This window comes from Homalodisca vitripennis, chromosome 2, assembly GCF_021130785.1.
Source record: "Homalodisca vitripennis isolate AUS2020 chromosome 2, UT_GWSS_2.1, whole genome shotgun sequence".
NCBI lineage: Eukaryota > Metazoa > Arthropoda > Insecta > Hemiptera > Cicadellidae > Homalodisca > Homalodisca vitripennis.
The window spans coordinates 12165879-12189374 of NC_060208.1; positions in this window are offsets into that span (position 1 = coordinate 12165879).

Sequence of the window (23496 nt, forward strand, 5' to 3'; positions counted from 1 at the left end):
CGGCAGTTCACATTCCGCCAACTCACACCTCACTTTTACTATCTCCACTAATTCCTAGTGTGTATGTGGTGTGGTCTAATGTGTATTTCCACGCACGTGACAGTAGACATACCCCCACTTTGGATCTGCTGACAGGATTCCCATTCCATTAGATCACATACATATGTACTCCTCATCTCATGCTACACTAATTTTGTTTCCTAAGGTCTTAACAAAGCCAATGGGAATAGATAAAATCCGTTTTGATTTGTTGTAATTCTGCCTGTGCGGTAATATAAATGGTCCAAGAAAGTTATGAAACTTTTCAAAATATCGGTTTATATTTAAAAGAAAATTAACTTTAGATAAGACAAGTCTCCTAGGAACATAAATATTAGCTACCAATTAATTGTAATGCGGCTTTCCATCGTGTCAGTCTTATGATTTCCGGCCACTAAATTTAGTATTCATCCATTAAAATTTAACGTTGTTTAATATTTGTAGTTTCAATAACTATACAAATGAGACACACTTAGAGGCTTAAAACTTATTTATAGAAACTTTATCTGTATTTATTTTCTATTATTACTTTGTAAGATTTTTCAAAAAGTTACAGATTAAAAAGTGTAGAATGTCTTTAATTAAACTTTTGTTGTCATATATTTAATGGAAATGTGAGTGTAATCAAGGCATTGTTGTATTTAGAAGATATGGAATAAAGATTATAATTATTTAAAATTATTTACATTGAGATAACTATAAATGTGTTCTCGACGACAACGTAAAGTAATTAACATGACAGTACAAAATTTGCAAATTTGCAACGACATCATAAATATTTACGAAGAGGTGACGCGGCAGGAAAACTCATCAACTAACTAAAGTTCAGCAAGTTCATTAACAGAAGGGATCACCGCACCGTGACTAGTTTGTTCTTGTCTTCCACCTGAAGATCATTGTCAACTTCTTCGTGGTATTTACTCGTTAATATAAAATGTGTAGAATTCATTGTAAATATGCAGTTACGAGAAACTTGGGAACCATGTATGCAAGGTAAGAATGGGACACACCACATGTCATAACAGGCTTTGATGATGTTTCATGCAACATTTCAAATTTATAGTTCATTTAATTCCCGAAATGTCTTCCTTACAGAGAGGATTAAGCAAGAAAGAAGTTGATATCATATAACTTATTAACATATAAATGAAGTTTCATACACATTCAAGGAATACGTCATTCTGATATAAAATCATTCCTGACCTACCTTTCTACATGATACATTCAAATTTTGTTCATTAAATTAGGTTTCATGTCAATGTTTACATAACAAATTTGTAAACATTAAGGCACTACAAAATGATGTTGTAATGTGGATAGTTAGGTAACATGTGTTAATATGTTACATTTTTGAATTTCTTACAAGTGTATTGAGTTTTTTTATGTTGTTTGTTTGTTTTGAGTCCTCTTGTATTCTATGCAATTTAATTTCTACAGTTTTCCGACAATATCTCACTTTACAATTGCCATAAGAACTATTTCACAGCATTCAAGATCACGCAAATTGCACTTGAACTTTGTAAGAACCTTTGATGAATTATATCTTGAACTTAGTGCTACCAAAAGTCATATTATTGTTAGTTCAGGAAAAAAGATATAACGACTAACGAACAGTATGAAAATTTTTATGTTAATGGCTATGAAGTTGGACAAGAAAATAGTATTGACAACCTTTAGGAGTGACCATGGATAATAAATTATTATTAACATATCACTAACATGTGCAACCCATGTAAAAAGACAAATATACTTAAAATGTTAGCATTCTAACATGATTCTTAAATTATGTAAAGGCCTCATACTTGCAAAAGTACATTATTTTTAGTTTTCCCTTGGTTTTGCATCTGTGAAGTTATTAAATAGATTGGAAGTTATACAAAATGTAGCTATAAGAAAAGCTGTGAATGTATTAAAACCTACACATAACATAGCTTTACAAACAGAAACCGCGACATTTGAGATTGCATAGAAGGCGTAACTTTATTGCACAAAGTCATTTACAAAATAATGTATTACCAAAAGTATACAGCACATTATAAAATAAATTACATTAATCTGGTAATCAGTATGTCACGGTAAAAGCCATAAATAACATTAATTATTTTGACCCTCGTTACTTAGAACAGAAAATACGAAAACCCAATCACTGGGATTTGGATTGTCCAATTTTGCTGACCTACCCCAGTAGTATTTATCACATCAATAATTGACAATGATAATTTCACTACTGTAATTCAACAGGTTATAACTAGAATATTTGAATCAAGCTATAGAAACGATTTAGCAATTTTAAAAGAAGGTCTAAAAGGTAATGGAAATAAACTTTGGTGCGGTGTTTTTACATTCCAGCACTCCATAGAACGCAAATTCAAACCAAAAGTCAGGTTACTAGGCAGAAATATATTTATTTGGCAATTGAGTATGTTATGTCTTTAAATGAAACCAGCATAGTTTTATACACGAATTGTCTATCAGCAATCAGGGCAATGGACAACTATAATAAAGGACATAAGATCATGATATAATTTGATGATTTTTAAATAGCTAGTAAAAAAACAGTCAAGAATATATATTTTCATTTGATTGATACCAGGACAATAGGAATTCAACCAAAAAGAGAGGGTTGAAAAATTATGAGTGAGTGAAGCTGCAAAATAATTAGGTGCAATCACAGTATATTCGAATCCTTATGAAAGACTTTAAGCCTATCAGAAAAATGTTATGGTGAACAACTTAAAAACATCTTACAACATTCTACAAAAGCTGGTGGTGATACAAATACAGTGGTACTTTACACAATGTACATGCATTAAATCGTGTAACTTTAGAAGATGGGAAATAGTTAATATCTGTAGATAGAGGTTGGGTCATGGAAATAAAAATGTAAGTTTATTAACAATTTAATTTTACTTCAGCCCACACTTTATACATTGCTCAATGCCCAAGAGAGAAACTATAAAGCATGTTTTGATAGAACGCAGCAAGTGTTTGTTATATTAGAGAACTCAGTTTTAAAAAGATCAAACATTAGAAAAATCAGTTAATAATACTGACTTTGGAAAGCACGCTCGTCGACTTTCTGAATCCCTTTAAATGCCTTTTTTAAATTTAGTATTTCACTTCATTTAACGACTAAATAAAGTTCATGAATTGTTATAAAAACGTCATCTTGTGAGGGTGTCTGTATATTTTTATCTGTTCACTAAATAATTTACGTGAGTTAAACTAATAAATATTATTTTTTAACCAATGTTATAATTCAATTACACATAAAACGTTATCTAAAGCGTTCACCTGGATCTTGAACTGAAAGCTATTTAAAATGACATTTTGTTTGTTGATGTTTGGTTTTAAATCTGAATTTGCATTCGTTTATTAGTTTTTACCCTCTAAATGTCCATAAAGTAATAAATTAGTCATAAAATTTAGGCTATGCAAAAATCTAAATTTTTAACTCATTATTATATATGATACAATATCACAGCTCACAATATTACCAGTATGACCAAAAAGTAAGATGCAGCCGCTTTAACAATGTGATGGTTAATGTTGCATCAAGTATATTGTCACTCCGTCATGCAGATTTGATGCAAATTAAGGTCAGTAATATAATAGGCAATTTCATTATACCGGGGATCTACCTAGTTAAGGGAACTTATAACATTGAAGCAAGTTCAGAACACTAATTGCTGGTGGTTTTCGATAGACAACAGAGGTTTTGGATCTGTTTAGTTATTTTCATTTAGTGTTTCTGAATTTATAAATTATTCGAATCCTTATCACAGACCGCCATGCAGATTTGATGCAAATTAAGGTCAGTAATATAATAGGCAATTTAATTATACCGGGGATCTACCTAGTTAAGGGAACTTATAACATTGAAGCAAGTTCAGAACACTAATTGCTGGTGGTTTTCGATAGACAACAGAAGTTTTGGATCTGTTTAGTTATTTTCATTCGGTGTTTCGGAATTTATAAATTATTCGAATCCTTATCACAGACCGCCATGCAGATTTGATGCAAATTAAGGTCAGTAATATAATAGGCAATTTCATTATACCGGGGATCTACCTAGTTAAGGGAACTTATAACATTGAAGCAAGTTCAGAACACTAATTGCTGGTGGTTTTCGATAGACAACAGAGGTTTTGGATCTGTTTAGTTATTTTCATTTAGTGTTTCTGAATTTATAAATTATTCGAATCCTTATTACAGACCGCCATGCAGATTTGATGCAAATTAAGGTCAGTAATATAATAGGCAATTTAATTATACCGGGGATCTACCTAGTTAAGGAACTTCTAACATTGAAGCAAGTTCAGAACACTAATTGCTGGTGGTTTTCTATAGACAACAGAAGTTTTGGATCTGTTTAGTTATTTTCATTTGGTGTTTCTGAATTTATAAATTATTCGAATCCTTATCACAGACCGCCATGCAGATTTGATGCAAATTAAGGTCAGTAATGTAATAGGCAATTTCATTATACCGGGGATCTACCTAGTTAAGGAACTTCTAACATTGAAGCAAGTTCAGAACACTAATTGCTGGTGGTTTTCGATAGACAACAGAAGTTTTGGATCTGTTTATTTATTTTCATTTGGTGTTTCTGAATTTATAAATTATTCGAATCCTTATCACAGACCGCCATGCAGATTTGATGCAAATTAAGGTCAGTAATATAATAGGCAATTTCATTATACCGGGGATTTACCTAGTTAAGGAACTTCTAACATTGAAGCAAGTTCAGAACACTAATTGCTGGTGGTTTTCGATAGACAACAGAAGTTTTGGATCTGTTTAGTTATTTTCATTTGGTGTTTCTGAATTTATAAATTATTCGAATCCTTATCACAGACCGCCATGCAGATTTGATGCAAATTAAGGTCAGTAATATAATAGGCAATTTCATTATACCGGGGAACTTCTGACATTGAAGCAAGTTCAGAACACTAATTGCTGGTGGTTTTCTATAGACAAGAGAAGTTTTGGATCTGTTTAGATTTTCATTTGGTGTTTCTGAATTTATAAATTATTCGAATCCTTATCACAGACCGCCATGCAGATTTGATGCAAATTAAGGTCAGTAATATAATAGGCAATTTCATTATACCGGGGATCTTCCTAGTTAAGGAAGTTCTGACATTGAAGCAAGTTCAGAACACTAATTGCTGGTGGTTTTCTATAGACAACAGAAGTTTTGGATCTGTTTAGTTATTTTCATTTGGTGTTTCTGAATTTATAAATGATTCGAATCTTTTTTGACAGACTGTATGATTGTTGTTTGTGACACTATTTTCTCATCTTAAATGTAAAATAAACTGAGAAGTAAGGACAGAGATTTCAAAAAATACAGTACACATTTGGTGACTCTAAGGAAAAGTGGTAAATGCATAATAGCAAATGCTTACCAGATCACACTTTAAAATTGAATCTGTTCTTTAAGAAAAGAAACAATTTGATTTTATGAGATTCGGCATAAATTATATTGTACGCTTATATATTATGAGTAAGTTCCGAAATATTATTGTGGACAGATTTTAACAATTTAAAAATGTGTATGGATATTATTTAAGAAAATACATTAAGGTGAACTGTCAAAAATTAATGAAACGTATAAAAATTAGATGAAATTCATTTTGTGGTAGCGAAGAGGGTTTGAGCAATATTTCTGTGATTTTTTACTTTTACAATATAATACATCTCACGAGACAAGCCTTTGGGTGTTTCTAAAAGCAGCAAAATAAACTATAAATGTAGCAACAATACGGTGTTCTGAGAGATGTAGAGGGAAAAGGTACGAAACAGAAAAGAGTGACACGGATGAAGCGAGCATTAAAGCAAATGCCCAATGGTGCAGTGTAGCAGGTCAACGGTTATCGCAGGATATCCAGATCAAGCAACGCCGTCGAGCGTGACTGCTGCTTGGATGAGTGGCCGCTGAGCGATCCTGTCCTTGCAAGCAGCCCGCCTGCCCGACCATTGGTGGTTGTTCGGAAGTTACCTTTAAACCTTTGGTTCAAAGTTTAAGTGACGGGCCGTGCTTATTAGCCTCACTGGTAAAATAAGACATAATTTACCTTTTTTTATTACAGTTGCAAAGGTAATCATGAAATATTCCACTATGACCTATGCTCCTTGTAGATACAATAGTATGGTTTCTTAGTTTGAGTTTATAAAATATTTATATATAGATAATTACTAACGTTCTCTCAGATTTGGAGTATTGTTTTATCACCATTTGATTTAAACTTACGGGATGCAACATATATCGTAGGAGCTTTACACCTAGCAAAGGCCATGACACTAACAAGTTATTAAGATGAACTTTAAACGCCACTGGCTTTTGTGCATTTTGTACAGGATTTGGAAAGACTACTGACTAAAATTTCACTTATATGATCATAGCTCATAGGTAAAGGTATGGAATTGTCCATTGTAAAATAATTTCTGGCTGTTATTTCGTATGACCGCATATCTCTTGGTTTAATTAAATTATGTCTTATCACAATAAACAGAATAGTTTTGATTCATATTAGCAGCATTCTTGTCTGGACATGTTGGTTTACACAGTTACCAGGAACGTAATTTTGAAATGATCTGTAGTGCCTTTTTTTTAGTACTAAAACTCTTTTAAATTCGGTGTTTAAAACTACTCACCAAAGTGCAACTCTGTAGAAAAGGTGCATCGGGATTAGTTAGAAATGTGCAATAAAAAACCTTTGAATATTCAAGTTTCTTGATAGTAACCTCATAGAAAAAATGAGCATTCTTTGAACTAGACGTAGCTTACAGGGTTTTCCATATCATAATATCTTGCTGTAACCCTAGGACTCCAGTTGGGTCAGTTTGATCTAGAAGTTGCCATCTCCATGGCGGCTGACCCATAGTTATAAGGCTTGTTGTAACATGTACTCTTAGTTAAATAGAATTTATCAACTTCTGGAGTGAATGAAATAAATTAAAATATAATTATTAGTAAAAGAGATTAGATTGGATTATTAACTTTACTACTAGTTTAAATGTTTGTTTTAAAATGTTTTTTTTAAAAACACAAAGGTAAATCAATATGTATGGTAATACAATTTGAATTATTCATTAATACAATTTAATTTAATACGACTTTATTATACAAATTAACAAGACAAACAACTCCCAGCATTGTAAAACAAGACGACTGGGTTGTTGAGGACAGAAGAGAAGTACTCTGTGAAGAAACAAGAGCTTTTACATCAAAGAAACCCAAGTCTCGTTTATGCTTAAGGTTTGGAGCTGGCAAACTTCCTTAATGGGTCATTTTATAGAATATAAATGTAGATTAAACGTTCATAAGATTTGACTTCTTACTATTAAATAAAGTTACATTAAAGTATTAAAATCCAAAATCACGCCTTTATTCAAATAATAAAAATACCATAATGTTCTGATATAGTATCCAAGTACTACTTCTCACTAAACTGTCAAACCTTTTTATAATGTTTATAAACATGTGGACTTCAACAAAACAGAGTACTCAACATGATAGTTTTAGGGCTCTAACTTCGTAATATAAAGGTAAATCAATTGAAAACTATTCCCTATCTTAACTTATTCAAAATATAAAGAATATCCCAAACCTCCATACTTATCTTACATGAATAATGAATTGTAAGTATACTTCATGAATATTTTGTTAATTACTTACTCTTAACAAAGGTTAAGGTAAATTTAACAGAAGTAATAGACCTGTTAGCATTTGTTATTTTAACTATTCATAGACTATAACCACCAATACAGCTAGCCGCAATTACAGACTGAGTAGCTGTAACACAATTACACACTGCAAGTCCGTACTTATCCCGCAAATCTCTATAATAACAACGATAGCAGCTAACTGTTGATTTTTGAACTGCAGAATATAATATGGACAAATCCAAATTCAATATAACAATTTACTGTTATATCACTTGTTTATTTCATGTTTATTACTTAGAAGTACAATATTCAAATTATGATTTTATCTTATACAAATTTGAGATATATCTGACTACTAATTATTCCTCAGCCTTTTAGGTATATTTTTGGTCTTTGCATCATATATTAGTTTGCTTATTTAAACACATATGTGAAGGGGTCAAATGCCAAATAATTTAATCGTAAAAAGTAAGGGCTCTTTGGTATAGTGGTAATATGCTTGGCCAGCAAGTGGGACATACATACATATATAATGTTACTGTGTCATATACTATACTATGATCATATTATTTACTATGTCAAGCAGACAACACCCAATTCTAATTATTCACTATCCTCATTTATATTGATAATAAATATATTTTTGGGATAAGTAAGGAACAATTTTAAAGGGAAGTTTATAAAAGTATATGTTTTCGTATTTTTGAACCTGTTTTATCTTATTATATTTTTGGTTTCAACCATAGTATGTTCACTAAATAAAAATAAAATAAAATTATAGGTACCAAAATATTCATCGTAATATTTTTTCCTTTTTAAAAATTTTGTTTATATTTTCGCTCGTTAATTATAATTTTTATTCTAGTAATACGTAAAAGCCATTATATATACATTATATTACGTTTCTTAAATTAATGTATATGCTTCAGACATTACATAGGAGAATGTAATATAATGTATTTAATTGATGTGTTCAGTCAAAGAGCAAAACTTGATTAACCTCGCGCTTCATTAGTCTGCTGTGCTCAGACCTATACTCCACTTGTTTATATCAACTAATGTACCAGTTATTTCAGATATATTACATAGATTCTAGTTGAAAATATAGGAACTAATGAAGTCTTGCCGTTTATTTGTACATTTAATAAAATACGAATGTGTTAGCCTTTTCTACCAACAAATTTACATGTAAGCATTGAAGTTTTAATATCAATAATATACTATCCAAAAATGTTTTAAAGCACAAACCACATTGAACAAATTTGTAATATATAGCACTTTAATATTTATGATTTTTATAACAATGGTAAACATCAAAGTAAACATTAAACTCTGCATGTAGAACACATAGAGTGCACTTCAGAAAGTTTTGAAGCGTGATGGGTTTTGCTAGTTTCTCAATGAAAGCTATATTTTTAAAAAAGATCAACCACTCCCAATAGTTTATAAGAAATTTCTTAAGCTTGCTTTTATAAAAAGTAAAAAGTATAAATTAAGGTTTCTTCATATGTTTATACATGTATCGTGTGGGTGGTAATAACAATACTTCTTTCAATATTACAAACATGTCATTCAAGCACAACACAAATACCAAGAAGAGAAGAATTAAAACCTACTTTCTGCGGACTTCAAAAACAGGAGTCTATATACAATTTGACCAGTTTCTGTTCCAAAACTACTGAACCGATTTTGATCATTCCTTTTTTAAACGAAATAGGGGTGCCTCATAGTGGTTCCAAATAAATTATTTAAGGATTTGGAAAATAACTGACTTACCTACTTACTTTGAAACCGTCATAAATAAATAAATAATAAATAAAAATGTCTTTTATTAACGAGCAATTTTCAGATACGAGCATCTGGGTTTTACAATCATTCCTGGTTATTAATTTATTAAATAAATAACAAGACTAACCGTATACAATATAATACCACAATATATACACGATACTTATACCTACAGCAGCGATTTAAGCAATACATAATTATTGAAAAGTTTTTGCAATACAAAATAAGTGCAGTACGGGATAGGTGCACGAGGCCAAATGGAAGTCTAAGTGCAGTTATGGGCCGAAATATCTAACCTCTTTCTCCTTCTTCTTATTTCTAAATATAGCTTAGGCAAGTGTAGCTTCCCGCCCTGTCGGGTGTCGTATCCAGACCTTACGATATGAGAGCGTCTCATGAAGTTAGCGTAGCTCATTCAGTGTAATAACCTTATTGCACGAAACAGTAAGTCTGTTGTCTGCACACTGCTTCCATTAGTATTGCATATACAGGGTGATTCATTAAGTTCTCACCCTTCTTCTACAGCACATTGTACTAGTAAAAAAATAATGAAAAAATGTTATACAGTATATAAAACATAGGTCCGAAAACGCGCTTCGTTAGCGAGTTACAGCTAGCGAAAGATTTCGCCTGAATTCCTGGTATAAAGAGTAAAATAAAGCCATACTGAACTTTTGGAAAGGTTAATTAAGTAAGAAATATCGTGGATTCTTATGTATTTTACCTGATAAAGCTAATAAAATAGGTTTCAGAACTGTACCTGTAGTAGTTTTTGAGGGATTCAGGGTTAAATGCAAAAAAATTGGGGCACGAAAACAATGTTTTTTTAAGTTTGAATGTACAATAACTTTGTTAAATTGGTAATAAATACATAAAAATCAACAAACATCAATTGTAGAGAATTTAATTCTGAGAATAATTGATATGATCAAAGTCTAAAATAAAACAGAAATAATAAGTACCAAAAAAAATCGATTTTATTCAGTATAATACATTACTAGTTTTAAGCAAAATTATTCAGGTTGGGCCAACCGTACGCACCTTTTTTATAATAGATGTTCGAAAATGAGGCCATCATTTATCAATACATTTTGCAGCACGTTTGTGTATTGCTTTTGTTGCGTTTCTTAATTTTTCAGGACTTCCCTGTATCTGCACAGCCGAATCGATAATACGGGCAATTAATTCATCACGAGAATTCACTTTTGTCTTGTATACGATGTCTTTCATCCATCCCCAGATGCAATAATCCAATGGAGATAGATCTGGTGATCTTGGTGGCCAAGGGTGAGGCCCTCCACGACCAATCCAGTGTCCAGGAAATTAATGATTTAAGTAAGCAGAAACGGCACGTGAAAAGTGGGGAGGTGCTTCGTCATGCTGGAAGTACAAATTTTGTCTGAGATGTAAAGGAACATTCTCTAAACAGCTGCGGCAACTCTTCTTGAAGGAAATGCAAATAGAACTCAGCATTTAGGCGTCCAGGTAATATGAAAGGTCCAATCAGCCGATTGTGCAAAAGATTGTGCAAAAAGGCCACACCAGACATTGACGCTAAATCGGTGTTGAATGAAAGTTCTGCTCCACTACATCATGTGGATTTTTCTTCTGCCCATGAGTGTTCATTGTGCAAGTTATTGACACCATCCCGAGTGAATTGTGCCTCATCATCCGTAAACAAAATACGCTTGTAGATTTGATTATTAATATTCAAAAAGTTGCAAAACTCCAAGCGAAGCGGACCATCCCCTAGCTGTAGATGTTGAACCTTTTGTTTATGAAACGGATAAAATTTTGTTTCGATTAAGTGACCTCCACACCGTTGACTGCGAAACTCCTATCCGCCTAGAAAATACGTCGTGTACTTACACCTGGACTGCGATGAACAGCATTAATAACAATATCATCATCAAGTTGGACAGCTCGTTCATAATTGGGTTCTTAGTACTTGGTAGTGATCCTGTTTCCCGAAGAGTACGAAAAGTTCCTGAAATTGTTTTGGTATCTGGAATCCTCCTATTAGGGGTAAACGTAGTTTTCATATTCTTCTACAGCAGCTCTAGCATTAACATTACAGTAACCCAAAATAAAAAAACCATATCAGCGTATTCCTCTGATGTAAATAAGTAAGGAATTTTTTCGCTGAATAAAAAATCGAATTATAACTCACAGAAGAATTGCATTTAATAACACGATTCACAGAACCCGATCTTCCTGCTGTAGCTTGCAAAACACCACTAATACACAGTTTCTAACGTAACAGTACAGAATACCATTGTTGATCAGCTGTTATTCGTGCGTTTACCAACTTAGAAATTAATAAAACAAAAAACTGCATTTTCGATGATTAGTAAACAATAATGGGAAAATGTTTGCTTCATTTATTTTCGAACATTTGATGTAAATTTTTATTAAAAAAAAAAATACAACGTAATAAAACATGATATTTTTATTTACAAAACAAATTTTATTTAACATTTAATCTTGTTTTTTCTCAATTTATCTCATCATTAAGGAACAAACATTTTGTTTTTGTTTTTATTTTAACTAAATACCGTACGGTATTTCTTTACAGCTAGTAATGTATTATACTGAATAAAATAAAAATTTTCTCAGAATTAAATTCTCTACAATTAATGTTTGTGATTTTATGTATTTATTACCAATTTAACAAAGTTTATTGTACATCAAACTTAAAAAAAACATTGTTTCGTGCCCCAATTTTTTGCATTTAACCCTGAATCCCTCAAAAAACTACTACAGGTACAGTCTGAAAAAACCTATTTTATTAGCTTTATCAGGTAAAAATACATAAGAATCCACGATATTTCTTACTTAATTAACCTTTCCAAAAGTTCAGTATGGCTTTATTTTACTCTTTACCCAGGAATTCAGGCGAAATCTTTCGCTAGCTGTTACTCGCTAACGAAGCGTTTTCGGACCTATGTTTATACTGTATAACATTTTTTCATTATTTTTAATAGTACAATGTGCTGTAGAAAGTGGGGGGAGAACTTCATGAATCACCCTGTATAGCTTCCCAGTAAGCAGAGATAGGATCAAATTTCCTCAGATTACTTCCAAAGTGCAATGCGGCGTTTTGCATATAAAATCATATGGAGAAGCCAGACCAAAAAGGATTGCAAGGATGGCGTTACATCGTATTATTATAAGTTATCTCAGAAATGCCAGGGTACATCACTTTCATTGTTTGGTTTTGAAATGACGTCTCTATTGGAGGAAGCATAAACAATCAACCCTAGAGCAAAAGGACAGGATTGAGTGAGGTTGGAATTTTCCAAGTTTATATAATAAAATAATATAATATAATACCCCAAATTTGCTGCAGAAAGTTTCCAAATCTACATCAGGGTTCTAGAAATCACTCCTGGAGCACGACATAGAGCAAGAAGGCGGAATAAGATCCGAAGATGTAGGTGTTTCCAATGACCATAATTTATCTCAAAGATGGTAGATAACAAATTTGTAATTGTAATTTTCCGAGTAACGTCCGTATTGGATAAAATCTAAAAACTCGTCTTTTTAGCATCACCGCAAAATTAAGTTCGGAGATTGGAATTTTACAAATCACTATAAGTTTCTTAAAACTTACTGTGGGTCTACTAAACTTTTGAATGACAATATAAAAGGACTACTTGAAAAACAATGTAACTTTGAAACTCGTAACTCTATATTGTATAAATCAAGATACATTACATAGTCATGGAGAAAATAATACCTGTGACACTTTATGTGTTAAAATGTATTTGTTATGTAGAAAAGTAACCAAGGCTACTTGTTAATGTTATGTGATATATTATATCAGGTAAATTTTTCAGGAAATATAATATATCCTCTTTGGAAATAATTAAAATCTTGAAAATTATAACCACTTCATATATGAAATTGACATAGTATACTTATTTTAGAAATTAACTAGACAAGAACGGTTTGTATCAAAGTCGATTCATCCATTATTATTGAAATTCAGCTATTAGTATGCATATCAATGTGACTCACTGTCAAAATACTCGTTGTGGGTTTGTGCGAAAAAGTATGTGGAAGTGTTTTCTAAAACCACGATGCTAATAACGGGCTCTATTTTATTACACGAGTAAAACGTTTGCTAATATTGAAATGTCACACTGTAGAACATTATATTATATTGTATTAAATATTATTATTTAATATCTTTACGCGAAATTTTATTCTTCAAAATTTTATTCTTCAAAATTTTAAAATAAAACTATGAATCATCAAACCTTCTTGACCCAGCATCGAGAATAATTCTTTAGATTCGAGAATAAATTCAAAAGATATAAAACACTGTTCCAATAGAGAAAAAAAAACTGATTCTAATTAAACTTATTGATGCACGTGCTCGCTTTTCGGACTAAATTATTGCGGTGTTTGTTTGTTTTGACATCAAAAAGTTTGACGCTGAAAGGCTAGAACACAATATATTTCTGAGCGTCCCATAAATTTCAGCCAATTAGGTTCAAGTTTAAAGGACAACCACCGTTATGTGTGGTTAGTCGGTGAGTACAGATCTATTGTGGCCTCAATTCCATAGTTTAGTTTTAATAATTATAGTTTTAGTTTTATTCAGTGCATGTTTTAGAGTTAGTATGCATGGAGTTGATACACAACATGGTTGTTTTGATTCCTGACTTATGTGTGTCACATCGCTCGGGAATAACTCTTTTTATTTTAAAATCAGATTGTAGGTATGTATAAGGGTAGTTATTTTCCTGAGGAAGAGATCAGGTTGCAGATCTCGAAACGTAGTGTTAATGTTTTGTTATTTCTCTGAACGATGGAAAATATCCGGAAAAATACTGTTTCCTTCACAAATCCTTCATACACCATAAACAAATTTCAAACAAATAGATTAAAGCTAATGGTATTAAGTTATGAAGAAATAATTGTAACGATATATTTGTATAAACTTTCAGAATCACAAAGATTCTATCTGTTTGAATCTGTTCCTTTCTACTTGGTAGTAGAACAGATGTACAGCACTAATCCCAGCTGTGTGCACTTCAAGCTATTGTATCACACTGGTCTGTGCACTTATTTGTACATGTTATTTGCATTACAGTCATTACATTTTAAAAAACTTTTTTATTTTAAATAATTGAAAGACAAGCTCTTTATATGAATTGAGTAGAATATAATATACTAGTCACTGCATACGGTGAAATTTATTCAGAGAAAAAGCAAAGCTTACAGGCGTACAGTATAAAACAAAAATTCCCAATTCCCTTGTAATTATTTTTGGTGGCGGTCGCTGGTACACCTGTTGGTACTCGACAGCAAGAATACAACAGCTGTTTGTTTGTGATCACACCAAATGTACCTTCGCTTAGATTACATAATATTGAAGTTAGGATTATACTGAGTAAAATATAAAGTTTCAGACTGTACCAAGTGAACGGGAATTGTACCAAATACCAGAGTTGGTTTAGTACGAAATACGGGAGTTTAGGCAGTGCCAATCGAAACAAGTACGTAATTCGACCAAATCAAATAATATTAGGTTTATATTACAAAACAAATACTGAAATTTGGTTTGTACCAAATGCCGGAAATTGACCGCACCGAGTACTAGTATTTTAACTGCATAAAAGATCGTACTAAGGGTTGTACTATATACTGAAGTTTCAGTTGGACACTAAGTTATGTAATGAACCAAGTTCCGGAGTTCTGGACTACGATATACCTGACTTTGGATAGTGTACGATATTGGAGTTCAGAGTGCATCTCGTTGTAGAGTGAAGTTTTATCGTTCCTCAAAGTTAATATCGGAACTGCGTGTCCTGGATTTATGAAAGGTCCATTTTAGTTGCTAAAAAGTAGTTAAAATTTTATTTATTTTAAAATGTTAGTAAAAATATTAAATTTCGTAATTTTTTTCCATTTTCCATTAAATAAGGAGTTTCCTCGTTAAAAACTCACTCACAATTAATTTGGTATTGCAACTGGTCCTTACGTATAGGCCTAGATTTCTTAGCTCAAGTAAAATTGTTACTAAAAATATATTAAACGATAGTTTGTTTAACAAATATGTTAACGTTAAGAAATATAACGTTAACTGAGTTTTTATTCAGAATTTATGTAATATAGTATGTAGCTTTTTATTTAAGTAGAACAATTTTTTGTGTGAAAGACATTGCTTAATTATATGTAATTTTATGTATAAAGTGTCAAATGTAAGTTGCATAGATATTACAAATGTTTAGGGTTGAACATCCTGGAATTTGTAAAATATAATCTCCACGTAAATTATTGAGAAACTTAATATATAATGAATTATATGAAAACGATCGAAGAAATACAACAGTTTTAACGTATATATATTTTTCTCTAGTTAAACTGTATCATTATTAAGTTGATAAAAAATCATTTTAAATGTACTTAAGAAACTTTGAAAATAGTTTCAAAGTTACGGATGGAATTTGCTAAGAAAATTCACAAATTGGATTTGCTCCCAAACACAATATAGTTAGTACTACATCGTAGTCACCTACATCCAATAGCATCTCTTTTCATCACACGTTATCGTTCTTGTAAAATAACAACATCGATTTTTGGCAAACTGGATGACTCGAGCAAATTGGATGTTTTACTCTAAAATGTAACCTCATCCAGTTCAGCTCGACTTCACACTGACGTCAGTCAAGTAGACAGCAAAAAAAGTATCAGGAAAGTTTGAACATTTTATCAGAAAGACTAAAAACAAGTTACCTTCAATGGATTTCTGAATTTTGTCCTTACCGAAAAAACTTCAAAAACACTAAAAATGTGGTTATGTCCTCGTATGTTCATTGCATTATGTGATAACAAACTAACCTTTTATACATAGTGAAAATTATAAATAAATTTGTAACTACAAAATAAAAAACCTAATTGCTTGTCCATATGTATGGAAGTTATTGTTTACAGTTGTTATTATTTAGTCTAAAGTAATAAAAATACAAAAGTATTAGTTTTCTTAATACATTTCTATTAAATAATTAAGTTATTTTTATGTCAATATCAGAAAGATACATTCAGTTAGGCCCGTTTTCAGTATCGTAGGGTTCATAAACACAACTTCTATAACAAAATAGAAACAATACTCTAACTTGCATTACGTATTTTTATTCTGTAAAACATTCTCTGCTTAGATAAACATAAAAAATTTGAGCTTTCAACATCAAACTAAAAGAAATCCACTCTGCTATCAGACCCATTAAATTAGCCCGTATAAAGATATCGTATATTAATCACAGATTTAAAACTTTCATAAGTGTCCGAACTTTCAATCTGGGTAACATCGAATCTCCCCAATATATTTAGCACACAGGTTTATTTTGAATAATTTTCCTCAATTCTTAATTTGTTAATAAAATGATTTCATAATTATTACTGACCTTATATTTGTGCAAATCCGCTTATTTTGAATTTAAATGTTTAGGGGTCATATGAGATCACTATAGTTGATTACCTTTATGATTAATTTATCATCCTTAAATTCTTAACGAAATAATTTTAATTATATTATATTATACTTATATTACACTATGTATATTTCAAATATTTCATTATATTGGGCACAATAATTGTATATTAAAATGGATACGACTTACAAATTACAGCAAACCGTTGGAGGAGTATGTTTTCCTACCGCAGAAGGTGAAACCACATGCTCCAGACCTGTTTGCTCTTCAAACATTCTGTCTCAAACATTTATGTTACACATTTATGATATCAAGGCACTTGTATTTGCTTGAACATAATTTAGAATATAACACTGCAACTTTTGTAAGTTCATTAAAAATTCTGGCACTTTTACCACAATATCTTAATATTTAAAATTGAGCTTTATTTAAAACATTTTTATTTAGAAATAAAACCTAGTAACACATGCTTTAGTTTGTAAATTTTATGTAAATTTATTTCCTTATTTTATAGAAAAGGCTTTTGAGTCAGATTATGTAAAATGTATGAATAATTTAAATTTGTTCAAAATCGAAATCTTTTTAACTCAAACACTAATTTTTGACTCCTCTATTTCAGTTGATGTAGCCAGTAAATTTTTAAAATTACAGTGTAATGGACACAAATCAGTGTTTTAATAAGTAATATCAGTTCTTACGTAATAAAAGAGAATAACTCGGAGTTAAATATCGGTTAATATAATGATACTAGAGTAGGTCCTGGCTTTTTACTTATGTTAAATAACACAACATATTATGATTCTCAATAAGTTTTAAGAGGACGGATCTGATTCTTAACCCTTCCCACGCGTAATTTATCTTTCAATTTTGACTCATAACGCGTAATTAACTTTAAAATTTTTTTACATTTTACCAACTCTAATTTTTTGTAGTTAGTGGTGGCTATTAGGAATAAAAAATAATAAAGTATCACAAAATAATCAGACCCCTATATTTTTTAACAAATTTTCACATTTTACAAAAAATTAAAAAAACAACAGTTTTACTTGAATTTCTAAAATTATTTTCAACAATAAAGTAATAAATACAAAATAAAAAGACAACATAATATTAAATACAGCAGGAACACGAACAGTAAATAAGGAAATATGGCAAAACAGCGTTAAACATTAAAATATGCCGTGCCGGGATATATCCGTTTACCCCGTAATGGTTCGCCGCAGACTGAGGCTAAATCACGCCGCGATGGACAAAGCCACGCCCTCCCACCACTGCGACGCGCCAATGAGGTTCAAACTGTAACATCTGCTTTTCTGAACAAGTATTCAACACTCCCTTGAACTCTAGCGGATTCCACGGCAACTACAGTTTATTAAATAACACAAAATAGACTTTGAAGGATATATCCGTTTACCGCGTTTCGGTCAAAATTAGGCGTAACGGATATATCCGTTTGCCGCGTAGGAAGGGTTAAGTTTGTATGGGGGGGGGGAGGAACGTGCCAACGCGTATGAGGAGGACTGTAACCGCTGTTGATTAGTTGCGCTAGCTGTAATGGTAAGTGTAAGGTAGTACAGAACAACCAATGTACTATAAACTGTTAGACGTATTACACATCTTACTGCAAAATCAAATAACAATTTTCATCCCATAGTTTAATTCAGAAAACGTATTATTGATCAACTAAATTTAAAACATACAATATTAATTCAAAGATTTGCTTAGAGATAACATTAAATATAAATTTCAAAATTTGCGTAGTTAGTTTTGAACATAATTTAAACTATTAATATATATATATATACTTAATTTAATGCTTACTTAAATAAAAAATCCTCAAGACAAATATTTCGATGTATAACCTTAATCAAGGAAATCTTAACACACTGAATTTTATTCGTGATAGCTAATATCAGTAATAAATATTTTATAAGATTTGTGCTCTTTATTTACCTACAATAAACACAATATTCACTCAGTTGAACGTCAACCGAGCAAATCTATAATTTTAGGGCATTCTATATTCTAACACCCTTGTCTCAAATTAAAAAAAAATTGTTTCAGAATAAGAATTTTCCGCCATTGTTTTATTACGTACCGGACTCTCTAGTACCGATGACAGGAACTGAAATGAGCGCAGCGTGCGAAGCGCTCAGTAGTGTCCTTAATTTTAATCTAAATATATAAACATAATTATCTCAAGCGTTTAACGAATTTTCTCATTTTACATCGACATTTTAGTATTTGATACTATAATGAGCCAATTAAGTTTTATTCGAAATTGACATAAAACTGTAATAACGCCTGTAATAATCTATATATATGAAGAGAATATACGTTTGTTTTGCTACATTTTAAGCATATACGATACTAAGGAAATGTCTTATAACGAACTTGTAGCACGTAGTAATAATGACGAAAAAAGCAGAGCGCACAGGTACGTCGATAACAGTCGTCTGGGGGATGTGTATTTATTACCCTCTCCCCATACTCCTATACCGCTAAGAACTAGGCTGGTCTTTTGGCGAGTATAATATTCGATAAAGTGTTAAATATTTGCTTCCAATTTTGAGAAAAAAAAAAATTTTTTTTTAATCATATAAATTATATTTCTATTCTAGAATAACATAAAGAATGTTTTGTTAATTTTCATACCACTGGTGTCATGTTATGAAAAAAATATATTTACAGGTTATTTTCTAGGTTACAGTATACAGGGTTTATTAAAAAACTTTACCGTTCTCACGTTTATGTTCCGTGACACATAAAAGTTTCCTAAGCCACCGAATGAAGGAATCGCAATACGTTTACATTAGGTGGCAATTTAATCATAAAAATCTACTATCAGATATGTTCATTCTGTTGTCATGAGAAAAAAAATTGAAAATAGGAGACAGTAAATTGGTAATGGTGCAAACAACAAGTTAATCAGGAATAAATATTTATTTTATGGCTATAGAATTAAGATCTAATTACTGTGCCATTTCTAAAACAGGGTAGAATTAAGCCACACCACGTGACGTAACGGGCTTGCTGAGATTGGATGCAAAAACTTTAAATCTATAGCTAATTTAATTCTAGAGATGTTATACAGACAGATAGACAGACAGACAATCATAAAGAAATTGTCGCGAAAACGATGCACCATTTAACTCATTCTTGTAGAAATGAAGTTTCATGTCAAATTTAAAGCCTGCATTAACGTATGTCTTGGCATATGTTACCACATGATATATTCAGATTTTTGTTTATTACTTTGGGTTTCATATCAGTGTTTTAATAATGAAAGTCTACACTCCAAATTACTACAACATGTGTTGAGATACTTATGCCATATGTGGTTATATTTCTCATGTGTGAATCTCTTGAATGTCTTGAGTTTCAGTTATTTATCTGCTGTTTTCTCGTTACCATCATGGTTACCGATAGGATCAATGCAAAAATGTTCGCTAATGCTCAGCCAAATCTCATGGAGTAACATGCGTCATTGAACTCAGAGTTCCTCCCACGGTAGGAAGCGTCATGCATAACTTCAAGTCTGTAGGTCAGTGTGCGTTCTTGATATCTTGTGCGCTGCTGTGTATACAGACAGAAAGATACACAAGGACAGACATACAGGCAGAAAAAATGAAATTTTTCAAGCCCCTCAAGTGACAGCTTCGCTAAGCTCATCTAATTAAAAAGGGATGTCATAAATATAGCAATAGAGATTTTTTTATGTATAAGTTATCATTAGAGTTATATCATTACATAAGCGTTGATTGCTACGATAGCTATATGACACACGTTTAGGAGGAAGAGGCAAGCCTTCATATAACGTATAAAACTGTCATGTTAGAATGTTCCTGTAGACAACAGAGTGGAGGCAGCTACATATTAATTAGCTGCTATATTCGCATCGTCTGCTTTAGTTCCTGGTTAAACTCATCAGATCACTGGAAAAATACATGCCCATTATGAAAAATTAATTTAGTAAAATAAAATAAAAACGTATTAAATTTAATAACATCCATTTAGATTGAAAGCTATGCACAAATGTAGTAAGAATTAAGTGGGATTTCGCTTGATTAACTTGAAAGCATCAATTTAAAGTTTAATTGGACTTACGAGGGCGGCAGATTAAAATCTGCCAAAGTTAATCGTGTTTGAAGTTTATAAATAGCAGTTATTGCTTCAGAATGTTTATATAAAATAGTTCATTTAGATGACCGTAATAAGTTTATCAAAGTATTAAAAAGATAGTATAGATCTTATTTTAATTTGGAATAAAACTTGATTCCTAAACAGAATCAAGTTTTTATTCCAAAGTTTTAGTTCCTAATCAGTTGCACGCAATATCAAATTAAAGGGATTCAGAATTCCATTTATCGCTAATGTCAACTTTATGTTAAATGCTTTTTGTTAAATATCACACTAACCAAGAAATGTTTTATCATAATTATACCTCACTAATCAGGTAAACCTTTTGTCGCACATATCACTAATCAAGTAACTTTATGTCACGTATCTCACTAACCGAGTAACTTTATGTCACATATTTCACTAATCAGAAACGTTTTATGTGACACATCTCACTAACCAAGTAACTTTAAGTCATATTTATCACTAACCAAGTAAACTATGTCACACATCGCTCTAACCAACTAACTTTGTCACATATCTCACTAATCAAGTAACATTAACTCATAAATCTCACTAATCAAGTAAACTGTGTCACACATCGCTCTAACCAACTAACTTTGTCATATTTCTCACTAATCAAGTAACATTAACTCATAAATCTCACTAATCAAGTAAACTATGTCATACATCGCTCTAGCCAACTAACTTTGTCACATATCTCACTAATCAAGTAACATTAACTCATAAATCTCACTAATCAAGTAAACTGTGTCACACATCGCTCTAACCAACTAACTTTGTCATATTTCTCACTAATCAAGTAACATTAACTCATAAATCTCACTAATCAAGTAAACTATGTCACACATCGCTCTAACCAACTAACTTTGTCATATTTCTCACTAATCAAGTAACATTACCTCATAAATCTCACTAATCAAGTAAACTATGTCACACATCGCTCTAACCAACTAACTTTGTCATATTTCTCACTAATCAAGTAACATTAACTCATAAATCTCACTAATCAAGTAAACTATGTCATACATCGCTCTAGCCAAATAACTTTATGCCACATATCATACTAATCAAGTAATTTTATGTGACATATCCACTAACGAAGTAACTTTATGATAACTAAACAATAGGTATTTTTTTAATGTTTTACTAACTCTATGAACAGGATCTATTTTGCTTATAATTTTGGAAAATCAAAATGGCTAATCTTATTTTTTTATATTTAGATTTGATAGATTGTTATAGTGTGAAGTTTCCTCTTAGTAACGAAATTATGATACAAAATTATGACTGAAAAAATGAATGAGGTTGCGCCTGGGGGGTCGGAACGAATTTTCGTCAAAATTATCGATTTTTAGATTTTTAGCTATCTAAATTCCTCTACTTTTTAGCTTTAATTTGATACCAAAATTACTGTTATTATTATTATATTTATTTTTTTATGAGACATTTTATTACAGTATGCACCGTAGTTTTTTCGTGGCTCCACCACGCCGACTGGGCTTCAATATAGTACTCACTCTAAAACTGTTACGAAAGATTTTTTTTGTTATTATAGCTGTGTTGGCAACACTTCATCACGTGATACACTTTGGTTGTGTCAGTCAGATGTTCTGTTTATTGTTTGTCTGACTTGTTGGTTATGTTTGTGTTTGTAATGTTGTGACAGTGATTGTTTATGCTTCAATGGTGAAATTTAGTTACCAAAGTTATTGAAAGTGGTTGTAGTTTATATTTTTATTCGAAATGCCTCGCGTACCTAGTAAGACATTTAAAAAACGTAAAAGTTTATTCAGTGGGGTACCAGCTTGGAAGACAAACAATGGAAGTGGTGGTGATACTTCTGCTAGGCCTAGTGTTAGCTCCAATGTCACTGAACTTACGCCTACTCCTGGACCAAGTGATGATTGTAATCTAAATAAACAGAGCACATCAGGGAAAAAGTTAGTTAGTAGTTTAGATGAGTATGAGCAATACATAAGTATGAGTAACAATTGTAGTAATGATATTGTAAACTTGCTGAGTTTTGAGAAGTTGCTTTTAGACATAGCGGTTTGCTCTCAATGCAATGGTTCACTTTCACTTCAAACAAGTAACAGAGTAGGCCTATCTGTGACAATTGAAATAAAGTGTAATGAGTGTGGATTTTCTGTATCATCTAGTAACAGTGAAAAATTAGGAAACCGTAGATCAGAAGTAAATGTTCGAGCAGTTTATGCTTTTCGCTGTATTGGGAAGGGGGAGCAGGCAGCGAAGACATTTTGTTCAGTTGTGAACTTACCAAAGCCTCCTTCTTTCAAGGTATACAACAAAACCCTTGCAGCAACAGCAAAAGAAAATTTGTGAAGAAGAAATGAAACAAGCAGCCACAGAAGCTGTGGTTGAAAATGATGGCGATATGAATATAACTGGT